Source organism: Protomyctophum parallelum (genome assembly GCF_964188405.1).
Source record: "Protomyctophum parallelum genome assembly, chromosome: 15".
Classification (NCBI taxonomy): Eukaryota; Metazoa; Chordata; class Actinopteri; order Myctophiformes; family Myctophidae; genus Protomyctophum; species Protomyctophum parallelum.
The window spans coordinates 44,984,653-44,995,568 of record NC_139710.1 but is presented as its reverse complement, the minus strand read 5'-3'; positions in this window follow the sequence as shown (position 1 = coordinate 44,995,568).

The window sequence follows — 10,916 nt, the reverse complement described above, 5'->3', positions numbered from 1 at the left end:
TGTTTGCATCGTTATTCAACCCTAACCTTCTCTGAACCATCATCTCCACTGGCCATCTTTCAACATGTGACACAAAGGGATGACTATGTTGTTCTTAGAATTAATTTATAAACATTCTCATGTCAGGCTTGTGCATGTATCTAGGATTAGTAGTTTAAAGACTTTATGAATGACCTGCAGCTGAACTCTTCCGTTGAGGCCTTTATACCCACAATGCAACCTGAGTGAGAAGGGGCATAACAGAATTAATCAAGAATCACAGCCCGCTGCGAGGGGTGGTAATCCAACATAAACCAACAATATTTTGGGGGGCGAGATCCAGCCTTGTGGGCTAAAACTAAAAAGCTCCAAGCTGTTTCTCTCCCGGTTGGCAGTGCATGCTCTGCACCACGGCGGTGTGTTAACAAGTCTTCCTACAAGGCCCCGATCCGCCTTCCATCACACGCCACGAGGCTCTGAAGACACAACACCGTTAGTGTTGATACACGAGCTGCTCTCACATCCCTTATGGCGCACTCTAAACTCTAAATCACACACTCAAGTCTCTTCTCTTTCCATGGGAAACAAATCCGCTTTGTTTTGTTCCTTCTCTGCAGCTATACCCTGCTCCAGTGCTCGACCCGCTTCCCCACGTTACTGTACTCCAGGGCCATCGCTTTAAGAGGGGGCCCCATCAGCACTGCTGAACATCAAAACGGCTGCTTAGTTTTTTTATGGGTCCTGCTCTGAGGAAAGAGCACCCTGCAATGCTCAGGTTTCTCCTCATCTGGTCTCCATAACGACAGGTTATGGAGGAGGAGGTGAGGGAGGTGTATCCAGTACTCAAGAAGAAACAATATTGTCTGTTTTAACGAGAGAGTATCATTCCCCTTAAAAAAATAAAAAAGACAAAAAAAAGCTAGAACCATTTGATTGATTGATTGAAATATTTATTAACAGTTTGTAGAATTTACAGTACATTTTAAGCACAAACTCAATACAAAGACTGTCAACTGTGAGTGGACGACCCAATTAAGCATTACACTTGTTTACAACAGGGTCCACATTGTTCAATTCATCAAAACATTTAAAGACATACAAACATTTAGAGACATACAAATAGACATTTCTATGTAGCTAAAGTACAGAACAGGAATTCATCATATGGAAAGCAAAAAAGGGAAAAGATACAATATACAGTGAGGGAAAATGGGGGGGGGGGGATTCAGATTTTACAGAGGCCAGTTTCGAATTGCAGCCATCCGTAGGTGCCCTTTGAGAGCGGTTTTGAAGGAGTCAAGGGATTCACATGTCTTAATGACTGTTGGTAGGGCGTTCCACATTTTGGTGGCATAGGAGCGAAAAGAATTTAGTCCCTTGTTTGTGCCGAATCTGGGTTGTACATGGTTTGTTGCACTCCCTCTGGTGTTGTGGGTGTGGACTTCGTTTACATTAAGGAAGTATTTAGACAGGTACATGGGTATCTTGGTGGTGTATCGAATCTTGTGGACCAGACCCATTGCAAGATGCTGTACTCTGTCGTCGACCCTAAGCCATCCCAGCCTGTCAAAGTGGGCAGGGGTGAGGTGGGTTCGGGGGGTGAGGCCAAGTAGGAGCCTGACCAGTTTGTTTTGGGAGGTCTGGAGCCTTGTTTTAAGGGCCTTTGAGGTGCTGTGGTACCAAGAGGTGCATGCATAGTCAAAGAAACCTTGTACGAGGGCTCCTGTTAAGGTCTTCAAGGTGTTTTTGCTGACCAGTGAGGAGATCCTGTAAAGGAATCTTGTTCTTTGATTGACTTTTTTGATTACGTTGGTGGCCATTTTATCACCGGAAAGATTGGCCTCCAGGATGGAACCTAGGTAGGTAATTTGATCTTTTCGTGTGATAATATTGTCACCCACTCTAACCAAGAAGCCATCTGCCTTGCTGAGATTACTATTTGATCCGAAGAGGATTGGATTCAGTTTTTTAATAATGATCTAGTCATGGGGTATCTGCTGATGCTAGTAGATCAGTGGGACTGCATGCATCAGAGCGAACATCCAATGGTGACCCAGAAGGGGACATGGGGCCCAGTCGGAGCCGCCTGTTGGTCAGAGAACTCACCAAAAGATCACAGACTCAATACACACAGCTGACGTGCTCATCAATAGGCAATACAACAACAACAACAACAACAACAACCACAGCCTGCTCACTTATTGCAGGTCAGTTTGGATTTGGACACTAAAGTCTAGAGCAGTGGTAACCAACCTTTTCAAGCCCAAGAGCCCATTTTATTCCCAATTGTAAGCCAAGATCTACCACTAAAACGTGTTAGAAAAAACACTTGTTTTTTTGCTATTTCTGACAGGCTCAATGCATGTGCACACATCCACACAAAGACTAAAGCTTAAATAAGAATAAAAACGTATAGTAAGTTATATTATCAATGTCAAATAATATTAAAGGACCTATAACATAGAATTAAACTTTTTCCATTTCTTTTCTGTTTTTGGAGCTCCCATATGTGTTTTCTATCCCCACAAATAACCAATTTTGAACAATCAGGCTTTCATATCATATCAGGTGCTTTAATAGAAATTGCTCTCAGGAACAGCTCAACTGATTTTGGCCTCATCGTGATGTCATCAATGTCACCCTACTTTGTATAATTTCCACTTTGTTTACAATGTCCACCATTGTCGATTTTCCAAGCTGGCATGGAATGGAAACAACCTGGTTTTATCTAGCATCAGTATTATAATGACTCAAATATTAAATAATCTGCATCTGCACCCCCACCACCTCAGGACATTGTGGTACTGCAGCTAAAACTGCTTTCAAAGTCCAGAAAGAAATGACAAGGCCTGGTTATATCAGTGGTGATTGAGGCTCAAAACCATTAGAAATAACTTTGAGGGACATAGACAATATATTAAATATTAAAAGCCATTTTAGAAAGTATGTTATTTGCGCTTTAAGACAAATGTATTAGAAATAAAAAATATTAGGACAAAAATACAAATAAACTTCTTTGTTAAGTTTTTTTTTAATAAAAAAAAATGCAAAGGACATGAATTGCTTTTACAGCACAATATTTTGTTTCCCATTTCAATGAATATTCACATATTTGTAAAGTTTGAACGCCAACTTTTAACCAAACGTGGGAGAAACACTGTGCACGGCTGCACGCACAAATAAAGAGTGCACTCGCGCACGCACATGACGGATTATTATCGATCAAAACAATCCTTAGCGTCGCTTACAAAAGCATGTTACAAAATCACCGACCTGGATTGATAAATATCAGTGGTCCATCCATTGTGTGACCTGATTAACGAGCAACGGTAGGCAGCCGAGTAAGTTAACAGCTAATAGTAAATTAATAGTCTACCGTAGCTGTGTGTCAGATGTTCTGTCTGAAGTAGTCAAAGCCAAGGAGAATGTTACAATTTAATTCACAATCGAGCATCTTGCCCTGCATCGAATATCACATGATGGAACAGCAGGATAAAAACGGATAGTCTGTCTATCATCCATGCATCCATGAGCTAAGCGTCAAGCCCTGTCTAGGACCCACTTCCTTCAAAACTGTGGCTTTCTTGTTCAATAGTTAGAATCTTCAACTCTCACTGTGTCATGTTTTGACAGCGGCACTAAACATTTTGACAATTTGTCATAGTGATATTTATCCAGCCAGGTCGGTGATTACTATATCATTCATGCTGTGCAACACGCTAAGGATTGTTTTGATCGATAATAATCCGTCATGTGCGAGTGCCGAGTGCACTCTTTATTTGTGCGTGCAGCCGTGCAGTGTTAAAAGTTGGCGTTCGAACTTTACAAATAATAATATTCAACGTGTCGGGGACGCTATCATGCTGCGTTCACTCTGATGCTCTCATTGCTCTGTGTGCTGCCTGCGAGGGGAACAACAGACAGCACATGAGCACAGAGTGCTAAAAGGGGGAGGGCCGAGGGCGGTGCGGTGGAAGCAAGGGGAACAGATCTTCAAGCTGAAATGCATCGAGCCTCTATACGTTGTTAGCTTGTAGATCTGCTCTTTTTTTGCGAACGACATTCTGCTGTGTATTGCTGCCCGTCACTTCGGGATCGACTTGAAAGGTTCCCGCGAGCTACTGGTAGCTCGCGAGCCCCTGGTTGGTTACCCCTGGTCTAGAGTATAGTATCTCATCTGATTACTTTGGTGAGACAGACACACACACGCACACGCACACACACACACACACACACACACACACACACACACACGCACACACACACACACACACACACACACACACACACACACACACACACACACACACACACACGCACACGCACACGCACACGCACACACACACACACATATATACACACACACACACACACACACACACACACACACACACACACACACACACACACACACACATTCAAAGAATTATAACATTAGGCCTGTCAGCACTAGTGACATGGCACAGTTAACAGATTATCTGTCTGCCTAGAAAGCCAGGCAGGGGGGATCTACAGGCACACCTAAGCCCATCCGTCATCAGTAGATTGCTTCGGGGGCCCACCAAGATTGACAACTTGCTCCACTGTATGAGATCCAACCATGAAAGCGTTACCAGGCACAGTCAGCCTCATCTGATCGAGGACACTCTAGTCTAGGACAGTGATTCCCAATTATTTTGGTCGAGACCCAGAAGACAAATGTAATGTCTCCCCGGGACTCAAACTAGTGAATAGCAGATCTACGACGTGTCACAAAAATGTGACGCGGTGTAAGCTTGTAGATCGGCTATTTTCACTACTTCTGAATTCATTTTATATTTTGTTTTTATTTTTACATTTATGGAATTTCTTTTGAAAGTGTCTTTTTCATTTCTGAAAATGTTTGATTTTTTGCGTTGAAATTTTGGAAAATTGTAAACAGAAACTAAAAGGGAAATTGACTGGTCGCGACCCATAACAATGGCTCCAACATTGGCCCACTGTTTTAGCCTGGAAACCAGACAAATCTACCACTGTTTGGGAACCAGTGCTCTAGAGACAACGCTTGTGATTCCACCAGACACGTTTCAGATGCATCCCAGAAGCAGCGAGTGCATGCATGTATGTGCTTCACTAAAAATATAGTCTGCATAACGTCCATGGAAAGCAATCAAATATAGGCTGCCGCTGCTACAGTGACAAAAATTGTCATTTTGACATCATCCACCATTATAATATCTAACCTTAAAGAAAAAACTCATTACACAGCTCAGGCTCAGCTAGTTACAATGGTAACATGAAGACTCGCCACTTTTACCCGGGGCGACTCTCCTTCACATTCTGGCGAGTTTCCTTCACTTCATTGAGAGAGTGTAGGCAAGCGTACCACAGCTCAGTGGACATTAAATATAGGCTACCATGTTTGATAAGTCATATAAAAACATTACTTACACCCAAATGAAAATATAAACTTCACAGATTATAGATCACTTGGAATTATAACAATCTGTTGAGTATTGCCTGAATAATGCCACTAGTGAAATCCCAACTTTTATCGATGTGCCATTGCGCTGAGATCCTTGTGGAGCCTGGCGGTGTACCTATACTTGTGAGGACCTGCTTGGATTCACATGGTGAGTGCGCGCACCGAAAATTCAAAGATCTGCAATGAAACTAGGCCTATAGATTTATTTTGGCGATGCGGAGAACTGATTTTGCCGTTGCCAGCGATATCTTTTTTTTTTCTTGTCTGAAGACTGACCTGTTCCATCACTGTGAACTCCCATGCAGAGCAGCTCCTACAGACCCAGACCAAATCTCTACTGAAAACACACCTTTTCTCTTTGGCATTTAATTGCACCTGATCGTATTATTGTACTTATGTAGCCTATACTATTTGCCTGTGTTTTGTTTTTAATTATGTTCTTTTTGTGCGCCGATGGTGATGCTCCACTTGTAGGCCTACAGCACTTTGGTCAGCTTCTATTGTTTTAAATGTGCTATATAAATAAAGTTTGATTTAGGCCTATATTGGAGCAGGTGCTGGCAAATAACTAATTACTGTAATGCCATGCAGTGAAGTTGCGCAAATGTCAACTCAATTAGCAAGCGGAGCTGCTCTCATGCACTCTGCACTGTCTGCAGCACAATGACTGCAGATCTCTTCTTAAAGTTGACTTATTATGGTTTACTTTCAACCATAAACCATATTATGATTGACAAACCTTGGATTATAATTCTTCATCGACCAACAGCGCATGCAGCATGACTATGAGGTAATTTAACTATGTGGGATTTCTCCATCGGCATCGAATCGCTCGGAATCGAGTCGTCTTCACTTTCGGGACGAGATTTCTGTTTTTTTGGCGAGTCTTCTTCACTTTCCGGGGCGAGATCTCTCTGAGACTCGGGTCGAGTCTTCCGGTATTCGTTACAATAAATCATTGAAATGCCACGTACGTCTTGGTGTGAAATCTATTCAGATGTAAGATCATGTTAATGAATCACAATAAATTCATGTCGTTCATGATTGATTCAGATAAGGAATCAAAGTGGTCAAAAATACTTTTGAGAAGAGTTTTTGCATAAATCCCGAAGCCAAGAGAGAGAACCGTCTGTCTATGGAGAGTTGTTGACAGCTTGAGTCATCAAAGACTCTTTACTGCTACCGAATCTCACAAAAACCCCAAACAATGGCAGGAAGGGGCCATGAGTCTTCAGGAGATGAGCCTCACACAAACATCTCCAAGCAGGATTCATTAGACTGGCGCTGAGGTCGCGGGGGTCATCCACTTCCTGTTTTTACCTCCCAGCATAGCAGCAAGGGCCTGCGTGTGCCAACACCACTAATGACTCAAAATAAGCACAACTGTGTTTCTTGCAATCATTCAGTGCTCTATTATGCTACAATGGAAGTGATGTAGTACAGTCATCAATGGGTCTAAATGCGTCCGTTGGCAAGAACATCAGCTTACCATTACTGGCAATCAGAAATAATGCCAGTGACTGTGTGGCCTCATCCATGAGCACAATGGTTTAAGTGCCTCCCAACACAGAGGACATCCTCCCCATATGGTTGGGGGAGCCTGGCTCCACTACTAATCTGCTCCCACTGTTTATAAAATAAACAGGCCCCCAAACGCTCACCCACTGGCTGCCCAGTTCCCCCTCCTCCTGCACCCATCTATAATGCATCTGGATGACCTTTGACCCGGGCTGTTTGAACTACACTTCCTGTCCAGTGCACCGTGGATATGATCGATGCCAATTTCTGCACTGTAAGCATTATTTTGTTGTGCAGAGGAAGAGGGGATTATATATTCGTAGCCCCATTGAGGTGGTATACGTGTGGCATTCAGGAGACAAATATTAAATGGTTATTATTCTTTGATTAAGTTTAAGAACCACAGCATCAACTATTAAACACAGGCATTCTTTATAGGGCCTAAATGGAAACAAGGACTTTATTTTGGTGCTCTCCCTTTTCGACTAAGTGTTTGACTGTACTCTGTTGCTGTTTTTTTTACATTTCTGTCTAATACACTATTCCATCAATCAATTCTTGTGAAAAAGCACACAAAAACCTAAATGTATGTAGGTACAATTGCATTTTGATAGATGAAAAAATGAAAATCTTATGCCAACAAGGTACAGTGATACTACTTCAAAAGAAGCTTGGCTGTTTCAAACAGACAATCCCCCCCATACACACACACACACATGCACTACCCACCCCCATCCAATACCCACCCACCCACCCCCTCTCTCTGGGAGCCCCCCAAGCCCGCTAGTCCCAGCGATGGCCAAATGAGACGAGATAAGCCCATGGTCAGCCTCCATCAACACACTTGCTTTGGCAAAGCGAGTAGAGTTACAGACAGGCTCTCCTCTGGGGATCGGTGGGAGTGGGAGTAAGGCTGGGGTCTGGGGTGGGAGTGGGAGCAAGGCTGGGGTCTGGGGGTTGCTCAGACTCGGGAGGTTGCTAATCTGCCTCTAGTCGGCCCACTGATGCCCACCATCTGTGTGTGTAACTCATCACCCACTGACCAGGAACCTCCACAGGCACATACACAAGTAAACAAACACCCAGAGAGAGCCATTTAACAGCTAATTCTTTACCTGGCTTATTTAATTACTGACTGTCACCACCATCTAAAAAACTGAGGAGCGTGTGGGGTAAGCTTTTTAGAAATAGGGGTAGTAGTGTGAAACCGGCCATGAATAACGTGGAAATTGGTGAACAATTACTTCATGTCTTCTCATCAGGGAAATATGTCAGCCAATCGGAATGGAAAATCAAAATCCAAGTTAAGTGGATAAACTGAGGAGCTGGAGGAGTCACTGAGTCGACTCTTTGACAGAGTTCACAGGTGACAGGAGAATGCAGGCTTTTATGCTTGCGGTTCATTTACTTGACAAGCCTTCACAGTCATAATGGCACACGCCTCTGGCACTTACTGAGCTCAGGGATGCGGTGGGTTAAGAGGTCAGAAGGATGGGTGTAGGGGACAACTGTTTGAGATTAAACGAAATGCCTCAGCACTCCTCCAGGAGTATGACAACCTATAGAAGGGGCACGCAGGTGTGTAGTGCTAACCCCCATTTTACCCCACCACACGCCCATCTCTTTCAGCTGAATATCCTACTATGCTTAACAGCAACCTTGACGATTAGAAGACCATTAGCTATGCTTCACTTGCATTCTCACTTGCTTCTCACCCACATCCTTAAACTCTCACTTCACACAGCGAGGCCTCATTTCTTAAAAGTATATACACTGAGTGGCAAGCTGAGTTGAGCACACAACTAAATCGTATTACCCCTCTTAAATCTGCCGCTGCAGGGGCGATTGTCCACTGGGAGTAACCGGATTTACACTAGTGTATACATTTTGTACTTTGGTAATGCGCCCATGGGATTTCTGCTTGTTATTCAGAGTTAAATTTACCAGCTGCTAAGTACACCTACTAACCACAACCGTGGGCCATATATGGAAGCACAATTATGATACCATGGAAACATGCAACAGGTGCCAAAACTGTAGTTACAGTGTCCTGACAAACCTCTGTGTGTAGTTGACCCTTCAGGCACAGCTCAGCATTAGACTGAAAACATTAGCAGACATGATAATAATAACATTATTAAACAGTAGTCTCTGTGTGGCATGGGTAAAAATAGCTTACACGAACCAGAGCATAGAGAATATTTACACACACCATGTCTGGGGAGACAGAGCTGACCTGCTTCCACTCAAGTTGATGTGGTGATGGAGAATGCAGACTGCAATAAATGACACTGACAATTCACATTTTACATGGAATAACACTGTATACTCAATGGAGATTAAAAGAGACAAAATTATCTTTGCTGTCAAAGATCTGGCTCTGTGAGGTAAGAATAATGTCATGCATATGGTCACGAGAGGAAAACACAAACGTGCGGAGCTCCCCTTTCACAGTGAACGATGAAAACTTCACTCTGAGAGAAAACAGAGGGCTGATTCAATTATCATCCCCAGATTGGACACGGGGATCCCCCACGCCTGACCTGTCTTCCACAAAGACTAATGTTTTCCCTCGGTGCAATAAATAACATTTTTTTTGCTTGCCGCCTGCCATGAAAAGCTCACCTGCACAGACGATTACAAGGTCTGACCTCAGATTCATTACCACAAACCTTTTAATTTGACCTGAGCCAACCTGTCATGCTCCATCAAACGTGGGAATTGGATACGTCTGAAACATAGGCGCCCTTTGCTTTTTGCACTATGCCACCCCCCCCTCCCCCTATCGCACACAACACATTGAGCCTGGGAGCAGAGGGAAAGTCACCCGCATCCCATGAATCAACCACTGTGACAGGGTTGGTCCGTTGGGTCGGGGATCACACGGGCGATCACAAGTCTCTCTATTTTTCCAGCACCCCCCGTCTCTATTAGTCGAGGAGATGAGAAAAGGAGGGGTGGTGCTCTTTTGGGCATATATTTCCGTTGATGGAGAGATAAATCAGATCATCTCTCGAGTAAGGAAGAGAGCACAGAGGGAGCCTTCTTGGTGGCTCCCCTTTGAGATGTAAATGACACGGTGGCACTGAAAGAGGGCCAGGTGTCCAGTGCAGAGAGAAGGAGAGCGTGACGGTGCATGCATTCCTAGCAGACCTAGACCATTAACTGTTGCTGTGCCTCGTGTAGGCAAACATCACACCCCATAATGGTCCATAATGGCCCTGGTGGAATGTCAGTCAACAGCAGTGTGTTTATGATTAAAGGTGGCTTACTAAATATGACAAGGGATTATTTACTGTAGTTAATTTGTATCATAATCATCACACCTACATATGGTCTACCTGGTTGTAGGATGTAACATGATACATCACATACTAAAATATACATTCTTATTATTCTTTTACATTTCATTATTTTTATTCTATTCTACGTCAGTTATGTAGGATACTTTTATCCTTATTCATATTAGTTCTATCCCTCTATTGTTATACCTGCACCTATTTTTCTTGCTTTAATACTGACTGATTGATTAATTGAAGAATTTATTAACAGATTGGAGAATTACAGTACATTTCAAGCACAACTCAATACAAAACTGTTAACTGTGGACGACGCCATAAGCATTACACTTGTTTACAATAGGGTCCACCATGTTCAATTCATCATAACATTTAGAGACGTACAAATAAACACTTCTATATAGTCAAAAACAGGAAATCATCATAGAGGAGGTCAAAAGGGGAGAAAAACATATACAGTGAGGGGAAAAAGGGGTGGGTGGGGGATTCAGATTTTACGGGGGCCAGTTTCCAATGGCAGCCGACTGTGATGACCCATAAGGGACCAAATACGTGTGTCGATTACAAAACTATCTCCATATAATATGCTACCAGGTCATAACAGTGCAAAGACTAAATGAATTACCTAGCATTTACCTATAGCTAGCAAGTAATTA